We start from the raw sequence: 20,137 nt of genomic DNA, 5'->3' as shown, positions 1-20,137 counted from the left end.
GTCTAAAAAGAAAGGAGTCAGCATCAAGTTGCATGCATAGCACTCACTCCGACATTCCAAGGTGAGACCAGCAATTGACAACATAGCATGCAGGTTCTTCTGACACTGAAGGTGACCACAGAACAGTACTCAATGTATATGCAATTGGTTTGCCAAGCTGGAGCAAGACATTCTTCAGACAATACTGGTAATGAAGATCTGGACCCCCGGTGGAGTTGGGGGGGTCTCTCTATTCTGTGATCGGTGAAAAAACACCCACAATTGGTCTGGTTCTTTAACATTTCATTCTTTATTTTTCATACGGCCAGGCACAGATCGTCCACAAACACAGAGGTTATACACTTCCATGTTCCTCAGAGGAGCTGCGCATATTGCTTAAAACAGACATTTGCAAAGTTTGTAGCTCAGGTTGAGGTTTAGGGTGTAGGTTTGCTCGCTGAGCTGTAGGTTTGATATCCAGACGTTTCATTACCTGGCGAGGTAACATCATCAGTGGCGACCTCCAAACAAAGCTGTATCAGAACACAATTCCAACGAGCCACACTGCAGCACAGACGAAATTCGGAAAACAGAGGAGAACCACCTATACAACGTATTCAAAAAGAACGGATACTCAAAAAATACAGTGCGCAGATTCCTCAAGAACAAGCCACGACAAGCAGACCAAACACAGCCAGAAACCCTAACCACCTCACCATACATCAAAGAAGTTTCAGAAATGACAGCCAGACTACTAAGACCCCTCGGAATCCTCGTAGCACACAAACCCACCAACACTCTCAAACAAAAACTAACAAACTTAAAAGACCCAGAACAACACATGGACAAAACCAACGTCATCTACAAAATTCCATGCAAGGACTGCCACAAACACTACGTAGGACAAACAGGAAGAAAGTTAGCCACCAGGATACACGAACACCAGCTAGCCACAAAAAGACACGACCCTCTCTCCCTCGTAGCCCTACACACGGTTGAAAAAAACCACCATTTTGACTGGGACAACACATCTATCCTGGGACAGGCTAAGCAAAGATATGCCAGAGAATTCCTAGAGGCCTGGCACTCCAACCACAACGCTATAAACAAACACATAGATCTAGATGCCATCTATTAACCCCTGAGAAAACGAACAGGAAATGACATCACCACAAACCCCAGGAACCCCATACAGGAGAAAGATATAAATAAAAAGCAGGAGACAACAGCTTTGCTTCACTTGTAGGTCGTCACTGATGATGTTTCCAAGCCAGGTAATGAAACGTCTGGATATCAAAACTACAGCTCAGCGAGCAAACCTACACCCCTTAAAACAGACATTTTTAGACTTCTCTTAAAGAAAGGTACAGGCCATTATTGTATAGTACATTCAGACAATTATCAACTAACTTATGAAACAATCTTAACTGACAGCTACTCGGTCCAATGATATTTTCTGGGAACCAACTTTGTTTTCCAACACTTAAGCCACTCTAACCTCTGCCATCTGCACTTGAAGGTCAGTTAGGGTGGCCAGTAATGTCTCATTTAGTCTAGTTATTTCTATGCTCTAAAGGAAGCATTGTCTGCTAATCTCTGTTGAGGCAGACTGTGATTAGTCAATTATGCAGCTCGAACAGCGTTAAAAGCTATTTTATGCAGCTTTTAAGAGAATTGTCAATTTGCAGCCTAGAAGCCATTTTTTCATATTATTTGCATTGAGAAGCCATTTTGTTCCCACTTAAGTTAGTAACAGCATGGGTTAAGTGGTTGTTCCTGACAACAACTAGTTGCCTCAGCCTGTATTCAGGTTTCAGATCCTCAGGAGATAGAGATAGGGAAGTGGGAAGCAAAACAAAGGTCACATTTCATGTATAAAAGGGTATTGAATATGAACGGGCAGTGATCTTGTCCATTTCATTGTTTAAAAAATTACAGCATGGGGGTCGGATCACAATATATGTGGCAGTTCTCCATTCCAACAATACTCAATACTTTGGAGAAATCTTTTACCCAATAGACTGCTTTAAGGCACATCTCAAAAACTCACCCAATAGAACTGATTATATTCTGTATGAACATATAATATTCTGCAGCAGCAAGTGTACAGGTTTTATGTCAAATGCAACCTTCAGCCATCATTTCCTCTTTAAAAATGATTCATTCTCTTTTTCATATACAGAATAAACAGATTGACTTCATTACAAATGCATCTTTTTTTAAAAAAATGTTAAACTCCAGATAGTTCTGGCCATGAAATATTTCATCTCAAAAGATTGATTGAGCATGGGGGTCAAAAGGCAAGGGGTCATAGAGTCAGTTACACAATTGACCCAACTCACCCGCACAAACCAGATATCTCAACGTGATCTCGTCCCAGTTTGCCAGTATTTGGTCCATATCCTTCTCAACCCTTCCTATTCATGTACCCATCCCGATGCTTTCACAAAATTAAAATTGAACCCCTCTCCACCACTCTGGCAGCTCATTCCATGTATGCAGCACCATCTGCCTGAAAAAGTTGCCTCTCAGGCCCTTTTTAAATCTTCACTTCTCACCTTAAATCTTTGCCCTCTAGTTTATGACTCCCTTGCCCTGGGAAACAAATCTTGGCTATTCACCCTATCCATGGCCCTCATGATTTTACAAACCTCTGCAAAAACCCTTCAGCCTCCAATGCTCTGGGGAAAAGTACTTCAGCCTATTCAGCCTCTCCCTGTAAGTCAGTCCCAGCAACATCCTTGAAAATCTTTACTGCACTCTCTCAAGTTTAACATCCTTCCTATAGAAAGGTGATCAGAACTGTATGCAGTATTCCAGACGAGGCCTCACTAACGTTCTGTACAGCTGCAACGCAACACTTCAACCACTACAGTCAATGTTCTGACCGATGAAGGCAAGCATGCCAAATGTCTTCTTCACCACCCTCTCTACGTGCAACTCCTCTTTCAAGAAACTATGCACCTGCATCCCAAGGTCTCTTTGTTCAGCAAAACTCCCCAGGGCCCGACCATTAACTGTATAAACTAGTGACCGGATGGAGAACTTTGAAAACGAGATTTGATAGAGAAGTTTAAAAATGAAGACCATAAGACATAGGAGTGGAAGTAAGGCCATTCGACCCATCGAGTCCACTCCACCATTCAATCATGGCTGATGGGCATTTCAACTTCACTTACCGGCACTCTCCTCATAGCCCCTAATTCCTTGCGAGATCAAGAATTTATCAATCTCTGTCTTGAAGACATTTAACATCCCAGCCTCCATGGCAATGAATTCCACAGGCCAACCACTCTCTGGCTGACAAAATGTTTCCTCATTTCCGTTCTAAATTGACCCCCTCTAATTCTAAGGCTGTGCCCATGGGTCCTAGTCTCCCTGCCTAATGGACACAACTTCCCAGCGTCCACCCTTTCTAAGCCATGCATTATCTTCTAAGTTTCTTGTAGATCTCCCTTCAACCTTCTAAACTCTCATGAATACAATCCCAGGATCCTCAGATATTCATCTTATGTTCAGCCTACTATTCCAGGGATCATCCGTGTGAATCGCTGCTGGACACACTCCAGTGCCAGTATGTCCTTCCTGATGTGTGGGGCCCAAAATAGGTCACAGTGTTCAAAGTGAGGCTTATCTCGAGCTTTATAAAGTCTCAGTAGCACATCACTGCTTTAATATTCCAACCTTCTTGAGATAAATGACAACATTACATTTGCTTTCTTCACCACGGCCTCAACCTGCAAGTCAATCTTTAGAGAATCCTGGACTAGCACTCCCAGATCCCTTTGTACTTTGGCTTTATGAATTTTCTCACCGTTTAGAAAATAGCCCAGGCCTGTATTCTTTTTTCCAAAGTGCAAGGCCTCACATTTACTCAAGTTGAATTTCATCAGCCATTTCCTGGACCACTCTCCTAAACTGTCTCAATCTTTCTGCAGTCTCCCCACCTCCTCAGAACATCCTGCCTGTCCACTTAAGTTCTTATCATTGGTGAACTTCGCCAGAAAGCCCCCAGTTCCCTTCATCCAGATCATTAATATATAAAGTGAACAGCTGCGGCCCCAACACTGAACCCTGCGGGATTCCACTTGTCACCAGATGCCATTCCGAAAAGGAATTTTTTATCCCAACTCTCTGCCTTCTATCAGACGGCCAAGCCTCAATCCATGCCAGTAGCTCACCTCAAACACCATGGGCCCTCACCTTACTCAGCAGGCTCCCATGAGGCACTTTACCAAAGGCCTTTTGGAAGTCTAGATAGATCACATTCACTGGGTTTCCGTGGTCTAACCTACTTGTTACCTCTTCAATGAATGCCCACAAGTTTTTCAGGCATGACCTTGCCTTACTAAATCCATGCTGGCTTGTTTTAATCAGACCCTGCACTTCCAAAAACTTACAAATCTCATGATGGATTCTAGAATTTTCCTACAACCGAGGTTAGGCGAAGCAACCTATAATTGTCCATCTTTTGTCTTGATCCTTTTTTGAACAAGGGAGTTACAAAAGTGATTTTCCAATCATCTGGGACTTTCCCTGACTCCAGTGACAACCAATGCCTCTGCTATTTCCTCAGACACGTCTCTCAGAACATCTGGAATGGAGCCCATCTGGGCCAGGGGATTTATCAATTTTTACACCTGTTAGCTTTTCTCGCACTCTCTCTGTTGTAATGGATACCATACTCAACTCTGCCCCCAACTCTCCTTCACTGTTGGGGATATTACTCATGCCTTCCACTGTAAAGACTGATTAAGTTCTTCAGCAATTTCCTTATCTCCCATCACAAGCCTTCCTGTATCAATTTGGAATGGCCCAATTTCTACTTTTGCTTCTCGTTTGTTTCTTATGTATTGAAAATAATTTTTACTATCATTTCTAATATTACTGGTGAGCTGATTTGATCCTCTCCTTCTTTATTTCTCTCTTTGTTTGTTTTCACAGTCTTCCCAATCTTCTGATTTCCCAGTTCTCTTGGTCACTTTATAGGCTTACTCACTCTCTTTGATACATTTCCTGACTTCCTTTGTCAGCCATGGCTGTCTAATGCCCCCGCCACCCCCCTCCCCCCACCCCCGTATAATCTTCCTTTTTTTGGGGCTGAACCTTTGTACTGTGTCCTCAATTACACCCAGAAACTCCTGCCATTGTTGCTCTATTATCTTCCCCACTAGGCTCTGCTTCCAGTCGATTTGCATCAGTTCCTCTCTCATGCCCCTGTAATTAGCTTCATTTAACTTTGACACCATTACATCCAATTTTGCCTTCTCCCTTTCAAATTGCAGACTGAACTCGACTATATTATGATCGCTGCCTCCTAAGTGCTCCCTTAGTTTAAGATCTTTTACAACATCTGGCTCATTACATAGCACTAAGTCCAAAATAGCCTGCTCTCTTGTAGGCTCCATCACAAGCCGTTCCAAAAAGCCATCCTGTAAGCATTCCATGAATTCCCTTTCTTTGGATCCACTGGCAACATTATTCACCCAGTCCTTTGCATATTGAAGTTCCCCATGATCATCGTGACCTTGCCTTTCTGACATGCCCTATCTATTTCCTGGTACATCTGTGCCCCAAGTCCTGAACACTGCTGGGAGGTCTGTACATAACGCCCATTATGGTTTTTTTGCCTTTGTGGTTCCTCAACTCCACCCACACAGAATCCACGTCATCTGACCCTATGTCATTCAGTGCCATAGATTTAATTTCATTCTGAACTAAGAAGGCAACTCTGCCCTCTCTCTAAGTTGTAAATCCTTGGATGTTTAACTGCCAGTCCTGAACCCCCTGCAACCACCTCTCTGTGATGCCTACCACATCATAATCATTTATCATGATTTGTGCTGTTAATTCATCTACTTTGTTACGAATACAACGAGCATTCAAGTAAAGTGCCTTAATCCTAGTTTTCTTATCCTCATGATTTCCAACATCTCTACTAATATGTTCGAAGTTATCCTTCCTTTTTGCTTCAATTCTAGTCTGCCTTGAACTTAAACCCTGCACACATGCTAACCCGCTGCTTATCTTTCCACTTGACTCCATACTCCCTGTTGCTTTCCCTTTCCCCAGACTCATAAGTTTAAAGTCCTAGTGACCACCCGATTTATCTTTTACGCCAGAACACTGGTTCCAGATCGGTTCAGGTGGAGACTGTCTCATCGGTACAGATCGCCCAGGTTCCAAAAACTGTTGCCAATGTCCCATGAAACGGAATCCCTTGTTCCCACACCAATCTCCTAGCCACGTGTTTACTTCCCTAACTTGCTTATCCCTATGACAATTAGCACGTGGCTCGGGCAGTAATCCAGAGATTATGACCCTCGAGGACCTGTTCTTCAATTTCCTTCCTAGTGCTTGATACTCCCCACACAGGCCCACATGCCCAGCCTTGTCTATGTTGTTCGTGCCAACATGGATCACAACAACTGGATCTTCTCCCTCCCGCTCCAATATCCGTTCAAACTAATCAGAGATGTCTGGCACCCTGGCACCGGGCAGGCAACACACCATGTGGGACTCCCAATCCGGCTTGCAAAGGATACTATTTGTCCGCTAATTACAGAATCCCCTGTAACAACTACTTGTCTTTTTACTCCCCTTCTTGAATGGCCTTCTGCACCATGTTGCAGTGGTCAGCTGGCTTATCCTGTCCACAGCCCTTTTCCTCACCCATACAGGAAGCAAAAATTGCATATCTGTTTGACAAGGTCAAGGGCTGAGGCTCCTCCACTCCTGAACTCAGAATCCCCCTACCTGCCTCACTTACAGTCACACCCTGTTGTTCCTGATCACTAACTGAATTTGAATTACTTTATCTACCGGGTGTGACTGCCTCCTGAAACAAAGCAGATAACTCTCCCCCTCCTGGATGTGCCGCAGTGTTTGAAGCTCAGATTCCAGATCAATAATTCTGATCCGGAGTTCTTTTAGCAAACAACACTTGCTGCAGATATGGTCACTGCCCTTCACAATGGGATCAGCCAGCTCCCACACCATACAGCTACAGCACATCACCTGTCCAGCCATCTCTACTTATTTAATTCATTTATACAAATTTCTGAATTAAATAATTTCTAGTACTTCTCTAAGGTCTTATTCAACTAACTAACAAATAGTCAACTTTTAATCAATCACACAAAACACAAGAAATATCAATTGAAACACCTTACCTTCGCAACACACGGGAGGCCATTTTCTTGGTTAGAGGAGGGGGCGCGGGGTGACACTACACATGTAGCATCTTGGGATTCAGCTGCTGCCCAAATATATACCCACCAGTCCGCTGCAACTTGCTGTGCCCTCTCCCTCTGCTGCTCCTTTAAAAGCCTCACTTACCCAGCAGTCTCATGTCCATTCCTGCTCAGTGTTCGCTCTGCCAAGGTAAGTTTTTATATTTCAAAGTTATCTTCCCATCAGGTCTCTGGTCCTCACTGTCGCTCCTCCCACTTCACCTGCCACCGAAGAATTGATGAACACTTAACTCTCGAGCTAAGTTATTACATTTTCAAGTTACCTTCCCATCAGGCCTCTGGTCCTCGCTGAAGGTGCCTGAGCTCCATAGAGGGAGAAATGTTTTCACTTGTGAGGCTGACTGAACAGGAAGTTAACATTAACGAATTGACCACAAATTCAAAACAAAACATTATTCCCTGAGAAAGGTGACAACATGAAACTTGCTAGAGCCGGGAATGCTGAAGTTGAAAAGCACAAATTTGTGAAAGGGGAAATTAGATAAGTACCTCAGGGAGAAATATACAGAAGGATGCACTGATGGGATGAGACAAAGTGGGAGTAGACTCGCATGGAGACTAAATAACTGCGCAAATCTGTTGGGCCAAAAGGCACGTTTCTCTGCTGTAAAGTCTCTGTAAAAGTACTGGTCTCCTTAACTAAAGAACCACATCATCACCAACTTATTTGGACAAAAGGGGTTCCACTAGGGCATAAAAGAGAAATACAAGAGGCATCCCTTCGTAAGGTTACAATAAACGTCCATTACTGAAAGTACCTCTGCAGAGAGGGAGGTTTAATCTTCGGTTTCTCAGTAGCAGTGGAGTACAGAGTTTTAATCTGCGGTTTGGTTGAGTTTGAGCTGGCAACATCAAGATCTGTACTGAGTTCAGCTTCGGTCTTCTTTACAAACTCATCATAGGACTGGAAGAAACATGGACAGAAAGTGAAATCAAACATTGGGACTTAAAGAAGTACACATGACACTACTTTGCCAACTGCACTGAATTCAATGTACTTCTGAATATTTTTTCAACTTTTCTGGCAACTAAGGAATAATAGGATTTGGTTTTCAGCAAATTACTCCAGTGAGGACCCAAGTTTTCAATTCAATCAGAAAGTTGAAGCATTTTCTGGATGTATGCAGGAGAACCAGACAGGTAAGCCAAAAACAGATAAAGCATTTGTCATTTGAAATAATAGAAAATTCAGATGTATGATGCAGTGTTCATAATCGTGACGTAATGCTGCAATGTAAAACTGGACAATTCCGAAACTGAAGCACTTATCAAAATATGGGTCATCCAATCACATTTTCTCCTGCCAAATTTCTTCATCTTCTGCCAAGCTGTCTTCTGCTATTGCTCTTGGTTGAATCCAAACAACATCATAACTTCATTAGAAATGAAGATCTGGGGATAGATGCACAGGAGAAATGGCAGCTGTTGCAAACACCCTAAATACACAGACAAAACAATCCACAATCCATTATCCTACTCTAAAACTGCTCAATGAAGATGCAAAATTGGATGAAACTCAAAGCGTGTTCTATTGAACAAAAATCTGTTAAATGCTTGAAAACTGAATGACAATTGAAGTGAATAACATCAGTGGGATCCGAAAGCATATACAAAACAACATTAAGGTTGCATGCAACATTCCCAGATTGTGAGAAGGTTTGACACTTTCTCTTGCCTCACACCTCGGCTGAGAAAATTAATTATTTCACTTAACGATTCACTGCATTACGTGGTTCAGCACTTTGCCAACAGCACCTTCTAAGAAGCCTCTGCTTCGTCGAATTCCAGAAATGTTCTGCCTTTCATAGACCGTCGGCAGACAACTCAAGATCAGCGCTATGGGAAGTCTCACAATAAATATTGGGGCTGACGTGGATTCATACAGTGAACCCAGCATTTCAGGAAGGTCAAATCGTTCTCAGTTTAACAGATGAGTTCATCAAAGCTATATGACCCAGCCACTGACCACTGCCTCACATGGCTCCAGGCAGGAAGTGTTTGATAGGTTTCCCGGCTAACACCACCAGAGGCAAGTAACACGCCTGGAAATGTAGGTGTGGGAAATAGTACAGTTCAGACTGAAGACACAGCAAAGGAAATTAACAGTCCCAAATTTACTCTGTGAATGAAAAGCTGATTTACACATGCCCATTCTCAGTCTCTGGCAAAGTGCAACACTTCACAAACTGTGCTCAAAGGGAAGTCAGGCGAGACAATGAGCAGCTTGATGTTGACTTTAGACCGTGGTAAAAAGTTCACATTGCAGTGTTGCAAGTCTGAGTTACTGGAATAAGTCATCCAGTGTACACTTCAATGTCAGTGCCACAGTAAAATAGAAGTTGCATTGTTGTAATAGTAAAGAACTTGGCCTTCGTGCTGGACAATACTTTGAAACCAATGCTCAAGTCATCCACCTTAACCTCAAATTGCCAAAAACAACTTGCAAATATACATCACATTTCACACTTGTACCATGTTGTTCCCAACCTTTGAAGTATATTCACTATTATAATATCGTCAAAAGCTGCAACAAACTTTCACACAGCAAGTTCCCACAAATTAGAGAAATGGTTCAGTAAACGTTGAGCCAGACTGACTCATGTAGTAGATTGACCAGCACCATGAGGGAGAACTCCACTCCTCTTCAATGTCACACCAAAACTCTTTTAAAAAACTCACCCAAGGTGGAAAATAGGGCCTCACTTTGAAAACAACATTTCAGTACTGCACCGGGACCGTCATCCAGGATTTCACTTCAGCGTTTGCTTAATCCCCTCTGCTGACTGAGGAAGAGTGCCACTGAGCCATGGCTAACACTCAGAGCTATTACATTGTGGCTCCAGTTTGGAGTAAAATGAGGTTCCTCGAGGATCATCGGGGAGATCAGAGTAAAATGGGGCTCCTCAGTTCCTGATCTTACTTCTATCATAAGGTCAGAAGTGCTGATGGTTGCACAATATTCAGTACCATTCATAGTTTCAGTATCTGAGGAGTTATGTTCAAAGGCAACAAGATCTGGACAATATGCAGGTTGGACTGGCAAGAGGTAAGTAAGTTTTACACCAAAACTGCCAGTCAATGACCATCCCCAGTAGGATGCCTGGTACCAATGGTGTGCCACAAGGATCGGTGTTGGGTTTACTGTTTTTCTTAGGTTACATAAATGATCTGGATGTGAACATGGGACATAGTATGGTTAGTAAGTTTGCAGATGACACTAAAAATAGAGGTGTAGTGGACAGTGTTGCATCTTGTGAAGGCAAATCGGGGCAAGACATATATACTCAATGGTAAAGTCCTGGGGAGAGTTGCTGAACAAAGAGACCTTGGAGTGTATGTTCATAGTTCCTTGAAAGTGGAGTCACAAGTAGACAGGATAGTGAAGGCGGTGTTTGTTATGCTTGCCTTTATTGGTCAGAGCATTGAGTTTAGGAGTTGAAAAATCACGTTGCGGCTGTACATGATTCTGATTCGACCTCTTTTAGAATACCGTGTGCAATTCTGGACTCCCTGTTCTCGGAGGGATTTTGTGAATCTTGAAAGGGTTATGCAAAGCTTTACAAGGATGTTGCCAGGGTTGGGGGGGTTCTGCTATAGGAAGAGGATGAATTGGTTGTAGGCTATTTTCCCCGCAGCATCGGAGGCTGAGGGGCGACTGTATAAAGATATTTAAAAGGTATCTGGTTGAGTATATGCACAGAAAGGTTTTCAGAGGAAAAAGGGCCAAACGCTAGCGAGGGGACTAGATTTTATCTCGGATAACTGGTCAGTATGGACAAGTTGAACCAAAGGGTCTGTTTCTGAGCTGTACAACTCTATAATGCTCAGAATATTCAACCAATGGCCCTTGTCATTCAATGGTGTTACCATCACTGAATCCTTCACTCTAAACATCATGGGGGTTACCATGGACCAGAAACTCATCTGGACTCACCATATAAATACTATGGGCTACAAGGGCAGGTCAGAGACTTGAAATACTGTGGTGTATAACTCACCTCCTGAATCCCCATAGCAAATCCACTGAGTACAAAGCACAAGTCAGGAGTCTCTTGGAAAACGCCCCACTTGCCTGGATGAGTGCAGCTCCAATAACACACAATAAGCTCGCCACATCCAAGACAAAGCAGCCCACTTGATTGGCACCACATCTGCAAGCAGCCAGGCCCTCCACCACCCTCCACTCAGTAGCAGCAGTGTGTACAATCTGCAAGATGCATTGCAGAAATTCAAAGATCTTTAGCCAGATCCTCCCAAATCTATGACCATTCAGATTTAGAAGAACAAGAACAGCAGATACACAGGACTGTCACTTGCAAAAGCCCCTCCAAGCCACGCACCATCCTGATCTGGAAAAATATCACTGGTTCTTCAGGATGGCTGTATCAAATCCCTGGAATTCCCCCCTTAGGGCATTGTGGGTCTACCTACAGCACATGGACTGCAGTGGTTACAAAAGATAGCTCACCAGGTTCTCAAAATCAACTAGGATCGGTCAATAAATGCTGGCGAGCCGACGATGCCCAGACCCTAGGAGTCATTTAAAAAATGTTCATTGAGGTGTTTAGAATTAAAATGGAGTTCCTTGGTGCTCAATGAGCTTTGAGTAATTTTTTTTTGTTCATTCATGGAATGTGGGCGTTTATATAAATGTGGGCGAGTATTTATTGCCCCTTCCTAGTTGTCCTTGAGAAAATGGTAGATGGAAGTGGGTACTGCAGTTGCTGGAGATCAGAGTCAAGATTAGAGTGGTGCTGGCGTTGCACAGCAGGTCAGGCAGCAACCGAGAATTAAAGGCTTTTGCCCGAAACGTTGATTTTTCCTGCTCTTTAGATGCTACCTGACCTGCTGTGCTACACCAGCACCACTCTAATCTTGACAAGATGGTCCTAACCAAGACCCACAATCTCATTAGGGAAGGACTTGCAAGAAGCAGTGGCAGAATTCCAAGTCAGGATAGTGGCCACTGTTTACAAATTGAGTCACTCACTTACACAATCTACATATTTTAGCTCCAGGTAAAAACAAGGCCTGCAGATGGTGGAAACCAGAGTCTTGATTAGAGAGATGCTGGAAAAGCACAGCAGGTCAGGCAGCATCCGAGGCTCCAACTAGCAGTGCATTTGCAACATTATTACTGACAAGTAGGACAAAAGGATTACATGGAATTATTACCTTCACTTCATTTAAATTCCTCGCTCGTTTGAAGAAAGCAGAGCTAATTCGGCTTGGCTTCATCCATGGGGCTTGGCTGGCACTGGGGTCTTCAGAAAACATCTCAGTGAGAATTTCTCTCGTCACGTTAAATACAAGCTGGAAGAAGTAAAAGGGTAACAGAGAAAAAATTATATTAGATACGCCCTCCCTCCCCAAAAAAGCTCGTTAGATCGCTACATGGAAAACAAAAAGGAATACTGTTCAAAATATATAAAGTAGCAACTGTTTGCTCCACGATCTGAACCAAGGATAAATTTAGAATATCATTGATTGCAGGAGAGAAAGCAAAAGAGAGATTCAAGAAGGGGTTTAATAGGATTGCAGAACGACCAAAGGTAGGTGCAGATGTTTTCGACAAGCTAACTAATATAATACTAAGGAAGGCACCACAATATAAAATGGGCAAATCTTTGAAACAAAATGAATGACATCTGTGGGACATGCTGGAAATAGAAAGCAAACTATCATGGCTCCAATTATTACCTCCTAAAAGTTGACCAGAGGATTGTCGGGCAGCTAACTCCTCGCTCAAAATAAGAAAAACAGGAATTTCTCAATCAATTAGTTTTGCTTCATTTGTTGGTAAATTAAGAGTTAAAAATATGGAGATAAATACAAGCACTTCAAGACACAGTAGCTAATCAGGAGCAATTAGCATGAATTTCTAATTAGCAGGTTGTAAACTATCAAATAATTTGACAAGGATGTATTAAAAAAAGAGCAGATTAGTACGAAAAAAGTGTACATGGTTTACATGGATTTTCAGAAATTATTTCAAGAGTTGCCTCTGAGGAGACCAATGGCAAAACTCAAAAGCACCTCAAATGAAGAGGAGCATAGTCAAATGGATATAGGTGGTTGGGAAAATGCAAGGGTCAGGGTAAAGTAAAGATTTCACACAAGAAAGGTGTGGAGAATGGAAGGGACCCACAGGAGCCCATGCTCAGATTGCCCTTAATTGTTATAGTAATAAACACAATCTTGACTTGGGAATTTAAGAGAAGGAAACTAAACGATTCCAACTTGGGTTGAAGGGACAGAGATGGAATTGTAATGCAGTAACAGATACAGAAGAATATTTACCGGAAGATGGAATTGAAGTTGAGAGTGAGGTGAAGTCACACATTGAGTGGATAAGAAAAGGAATTACACCTGAAATGGCAAGATCTGAATCAGATCAGAGAAAAAAGCCACAAAGTATTCAAACATACAGGCCATCTAAAGTGATAGATATGGCCATTAAAAAAAAACTGACACTTCCAACTGCACACAAATGACTTAAGCCATTAAGTTGCATAAGATCTTAGAGAATATTTTGGTCAATTTTGGGAACCTCAACACAGCACAAATTCAGACTGAAAAGTGCAACCTTTACGGCTTTCTTCATCTGAAAAGTATGGAGTGACCTGTGGAAGATCAAGATTCTGGAAAGTTTTAAGAAGATGATTAATAATTATATGTTGTATTATCAACCGATGGAAAGACAGATGATACAGAAGAATAAAAAAAAAGTGACTGGAAGAGACACCATATATTATGTAAACAGAAACAGAAACTATCGATTCTCAGAGTTGGCAAAGTGGTGATAGATGGGATTTTGTGAATAACAGGATGAGGAGGAGGTTGATGATGATAAATTAACAATGGGAGAGTACAAACAGTGGAGGAGAAAGGGGCTTTGGACTTTTAGGGAAGGGGCAAAATGGGAAATTGAATTCAAAGCTGTCATCAGGATCGAGATAATGTTTTTAACATACTCTGTTATGCATATCATCAATCAGAGCTGCTGTGGAGCATTCTTCACTCAGACCTTTCTTGCTTAATTGAGAAAAAATAATTTTGTGTTCAAACGCAAAAGCTGAAGCTCACCTCACAAAAAACCTCTTTTGCTCACACTCTCTACACCTTTCCATTTATTATTCTCAAGATAGTCTGGGAATATTCGTAGATCTCCTGGATCGTGGCCAAGTTCCTTCAACTTCCTCAGCCACTGCATGAACCATCTTCTCAACCTCTAAAGCATCAGGAGCTACAGAAAAGTAAGGTTCCCTTTGGATTTTCAGAGGCACATCCTTTGGAGACGGGGCCTCCTGTACTGGCTGCTGCATTTGCTACATCTCAGCCCAAAGTCCTCATCAAACGAATTTTGGTCATCTACCAGGTCATCGAGTGCCTCATGACTCAATTCCAACTCTGCCAGGCGTTTGGCCAATTCTTCCTGCCCACGTGTGCCAAACACTGGGCCGCCCTGTTGCAAAGTACACAGACTGTTGGTCAAACTGAAATCAAAGCATGAAAGCGGGGAGACAAACAAACAAGAACCTTCTTTTTATATCTCAGAGCATGTCTGACGAGTTGGACACAGGCTGGAATTCATTTCCAATTTATTCTCAGCCATGTAATGAAAGTTAAGGTTTCCACATGGAGTGACATTAAACAGTATATTTTATCGGACTGAGTACTCAAACTGAATACACAATTCAATTAATGGAGTCAGGAGAAATGCTTTATTCTCGTTTTCGATTTTTAAAAATAGTTGACTTGATCAAGGTGGTGGAAAAAATCATCTTTACAAAGTTGCAAAGTATCCCAAGTGGTCTTCCTGAGCTTTAAAAATACATTTGTTAACCATTTAACAGTCTTTTTGTAAAGGGTCCTTAATAAAGGGGAACACTCAGGGTAATTTCTGAAAATGAGACCTGCAAAATGTGCCTGAAAAAAATGGAGTTGTATTTTGACATATTGTTACAGAAACAATGACAATCCTGTAAGTATGTTAAAACATGGGAATTTAAGAAGCTCTGGAATTATTAATAAAACAATTGCATCAATGCTTCGAGACCAATAACACATCTCCAATTCTTGAAATTCAAAACCATCCCAAAACAGGTTCAAAATTAATATTTGCAGGTCGAGAACAAAGATCTGGAGATAATACCTCCTCCTTATCATCATCACTGTCATCTCTTTCAGATGTCTCCAATTGGATAACCGCCTTGTGTTCCTCCTCTCGATCCTTGGAAGGTGACCTGGATCAGGATTCAACATCCAATTTGAACTGTAATCCTTGATTAGTAAGTTGGATCTTCTCAGCTCGAGACTTTGTGATTTCATGCAATTGTTCAACAGTGTCCTTGACAAAGGGAGATAGCTCAGGTGCACAATCCTTTATCTGAAATGCTCGGAACCAGCTGGTTCTCGGAATTTAGAACTCTTCAAATTTCAGAATAAGTGACAGTTTGATGGTGAAATGATTAAAAATCATACCGGAGGAGCATACTCACTCTGCAAAATGGGGCAATGAACCAGAATTGCGGTTTGCCAGTGCTGCTCACCTCACCTCCCACTACGTCACATCTGAGTGATACGCCAAACAACCATGTTAATGAGGAAATAACTTCACAAAAACAACTTTGGACTTTGGAGCTTTTCGGATTTCGGGATTCAGGTTAAAGGATTGTCTACCTGTATCATATCAACCAAAGTATTGGCCTTTGAGTCACTGCTCTTCAGATCATCTCCGTTAAAGACATCCTTATCCTCACAATTGTCCTTGGGTTCCTCTCTTTTAATGTCCATTGTCCATGTGCTCCTCATGGATTTCCTCAGATTCAGGCTCGAGGAATGGTACTTTAAATTGAGCCTCAAGTTGGTCCTTTTCCCTGTTCAGTAAATCCAACAGAGGAGTTGAAGAGATCTCATGGATATTGAGTGAAAACCCCTCCCATTGTGCACTGGAAGAACACACAGACACATTGGTATTGATTTTGGTTTCTGTCTCCAGTACTGCCTTGGATGCCTTCTCTATGAACACATCATTCCAGTTCATGTTTCTTCATTCTGGTCTTCACTCAAGTTTGCCAACCGTTCCTCCTCACCAGACTTGGACAAGCTCTCTTTTCAATTTTGGTCATCTCCAAAAGTTTCCACTGCCTTGCTAGATTCATTAATAACGTGCAGCAAGTCAAACTTACTTGGTTCAGAAAACTGATTACTTGCATTTTGATCATTCAAGTTGTTTTTAAATGGACAGAGCTTAAAGTCTACTTGCCCTCCAGGAGTATTACTTCGACCAAATTCTTCCGCCTGCAGTTCTGCTGATTCTTTTGAAAGCTCTGGCTCAACCTCCATCACATGTCCCATTATTACGGCCTTCTGGCGTATCCAGCCCCGCACCAGCCCAAAAGCCATTGGCAAAGCTAGTTCTGCCCTTGAAGCGAAGTGTCCCTGGTTGGATGCTACTAACTAAACTTCTTGCACCAATTTGGGATTCAGGCAGCTCATCGGTTTCAGGCAACATGTCTGTTTGAGTGTGACACGGACAGAGACAGTGTGATGGCATGGGAGTCTGTTCCTCATTGCTGGCATCACTTTGCTCTTCTCAGTTGGTGATTTCAAGTCTCCAAGTTGTTCTGAATGTACGCTACCACAGCTGGGAGAGTATTTCTCACCCAGTCGCTCACTGATTTCATCATCCACACTGATACTTGGTGAAACACTTCGAGAAAGCTTCTTCCCTTCATTCATTCCCTCCTGCTGAAATGCTCAGGACAGGAGAGCACTTGGGCCTCAGTGTGATTTTTGACTCTGGTGATTTTGATCAGATCGCTGGGTGAGCCTCTGAGGTAGGTTACGCCCGCTGTGGGTATCCTGGTCCTAATCAACCCTGTCAGGGCTGGCACACAGCATTTGGGATCTGCCAATCACATGCAGAATTCCTTGAACTGGCCAGTAAGGTATATTTGCATTCTTTTGTTAGCAATGAATTAAAGCAGCCATGCTTCAGATCGTTCTGAAACTTTCACTAATCAACAACCCAACATTGAACAACAAGACTAATGATTTCTGCCAAACATTCTCGACATTCTAAAACCCGACAGTTTTGTTATATCGCGATACTTCTTTGCTTCGTCTTTCACAGAATAATTTCAGAATTAATTTAGACAACACCAATCCGACCGAATCTGAGTCCCCTACTCCTCTCTTTTTTTTCCAAAAAAAAAGTGTCCTGGACTCTATTTTGGATCCACAGGTCCCCGACCTGTTAGTGGGTGTCCCCACCTCCTCTTTAATCTTTCCTGAATTAATTCTTACCAAGGCCGATCCCTGGTAAGCAGCGAGGAGTCAAGTGAACCACTAATGAATGAGGGGGAAACCAAAAGGACAAAATACTCACGCCTGGCTGGCCGATTCCTCTACACTCAATAGAGGAGGACTCAAGGCACTTACACCGCTTCCCCATAATCTGTCCGTACTGAGTCCGAGTCATAGCACCAGATGGGATCTGGACCCCAGTGGATAGGGGTGGGGGGTTCTGTTCCGTGATTGGTCAATAAGCACTCACGTTCTGTCTGATTCTTTGAGACTTCATTCTTTATTTTTCATGTGGCCGGGCACAGATCACCCAGAAACACAGAGGTTATTCACTTCCGTGTTCCTCAGAGGAGCTGCACGCATGGCTTAAAACAAAGATATTTTTATACTTTTCTGAAAGAAAGGTACAGTCCATTATCGCATTGTACATTCAGACAATTACCAATCAAGTTCGAAATAATCTTAACGGACAGCAACTTGATCCAATGATATTTCCTGGGAACCAACTTTATTTTCCGACACTTAAGCCACTTTTATCTCACTAACCGAATCTTTGCACCAGCAATTGAAGGTCAGTTAGATTGGCCAGTAATGTATCATCTAGTCTAGTTATTTCTATGCTGTAAAGGAAGCATTGTCTGCTAATCTCTGTTGAGGCAGACTGTGATTTGTCAACTATGGACTATAACAGCGTTAAAAGCCATTTTATGCAGCTTTTAGCAGAATTGTCAATTTGCAGCCTAGAAGCCATTTTGTCATATTATTTGCATTAAGAAGCCATTTTGTTCCCATTTTAGTTAGTAAGAGCATGTGTGAAGTGGTTGTTCCTGACAACAACTGGTTACTGAGGATTCAGATCCTCAGTAGATAGAGATAGGGAAGTGGGAAGCAAAACAAAGGTCACATTTCATGTACAAAAGGGGATTGAATATGAATGGGCAGTGATTTAATTGTTTGAAAACTGACAGCATAGGGGTCGGATCACAGTATGTGTGGCAGTTCTCTATTCCAACAATATTCATTACTTCGTAGAAATCTTTGACCCACTAGACTGCTTTAAGGCACATCTCAAAAACTCACCCAATAGAACTGATTATATTCTGTATGAACATATAATATTCTGCAGCAGCAAGTGTACAACCTTCAGCCATCATTTCCTCTTTTAAAATAATGATCCATTCTTTCTTTTTCACATACAGAGTAAACAGATCGACTTCATTACAAATGCTTTTTTTAAAAAAAAGACATTAAACTCCAGAGAGCTCTGACCATGAAATAGTTTATCTCAAAAGGTTGATTCAGCATTGATGTCAAAATGCATGGGGTCATAGAGTCAGTTACACAACAGACCCAGCTCATCCGCACCAACCAGATATCCCAACGTGACCTAGTCCCAGTTTGCCAGCATTTGGCCCAAATCCTTCTCAACCCTTCCTATTCATGTACCCATCCCAATGCCTTTTAAAAGGTACAAGTTGTAATTGTACCCCTCTCCAGCACTCTGGCAGCTCATTCCATGTGTGCAGCTCCCTCTGCCTGAAAAGTTATCCATCAGGCCCTTTTCAAATCTTTCCCTCTCACCTTAAACCAATGCCCTCTAGTTTACAACTTTCCTGCCCTGGGAAAAAAATCTTGGCTACTCAACCTATCCATACCCGTCATGATTTCATAAACCTCTACAAAAACCCTTCAGCCTCCAATGCTCCATGGGAAAAATACTTCAGCCTATTCAGCCTCTCCCTGCAACTCAGTCTCAGCAACATCCTTGTAAATCTTTTCTGCACTCTCTCAGATTTAACATCCTTCCTACAGAAAGGTGATCAGAACTGTATGCAGTATTCTAGATGAGGCCTCACTAACGTTCTGTACAGCTGCAACGTAACACTTCAACCACTACAGTCAATGTTCTGACCGATGAAGGCAAGCATGCCAAATGCCTTCTTCACCACCCTCTCTACCTGCAACTCCACTTTCAAGGAACTATGCACCTGCATCCTGAGGTCTCTTTGTTCAGCAACACACCCAGGGCCCGACCATTAACTGTATAAACTAGTGACTGGATAGAGAACTTTGAAAACGAGACTTGATAGAGAAGTTTAAAAATGAAGACCATAAGACAGAGGAGTGGAAGTAAGGCCATTTGGCCCATCGAGTCCACTCCGCCATTTAATCATGGCTAATGGGCATTTCAACTCCACTTACCCGCACTCTCTCCGTAGCCCTTAATTCCTTGTGGGATCAAGAATTTATCAATCTCTGCCTTGAAGACACCCAACATCCCAGCCACCACTGTGCTCCATGGCAATAAATTCTGGCTGAAGAAATATCTCCTCATTTCCATTATAAATTGACGCTCTCTCATTCTAAGGCTGTGCGCACAGGCCCTAGTTTCCCTGCCTAATGTTAACAACTTCCGAGCTTCCACCCTTTCTAAGCCATGCGTTATCTTGTAAGTTTCTATTAGATCTCCCCTCAACCTTCTAAACTCTAGTGAATACAATACCAGGCTCCTCAGCCGTTCATCGTATGTTATGCCTACCATTCCAGGGATCATCCGTGAGAGTCTCTGCTGGACACACACTAGTGCCAGTATG

General features: G+C 42.4%; 1 gene segment (V, D, J or C); it reads right to left on the bottom strand.

The window, feature by feature from the left end:
• Positions 1–20,137, bottom strand: part of LOC148149204 (Ig kappa chain V region Mem5-like) — a 421,612-nt gene that overhangs the window by 97,752 nt on the left and 303,723 nt on the right.

The sequence above is a fragment of the Chiloscyllium plagiosum genome, unplaced genomic scaffold (assembly GCF_037043375.1).
Source record: "Chiloscyllium plagiosum isolate Xiang-an unplaced genomic scaffold, Cpla_swu_hap1 HiC_scaffold_9, whole genome shotgun sequence".
Taxonomy (NCBI): Eukaryota; Metazoa; Chordata; class Chondrichthyes; order Orectolobiformes; family Hemiscylliidae; genus Chiloscyllium; species Chiloscyllium plagiosum.
This window is presented reverse-complemented; position numbering and strand designations above follow the sequence as displayed.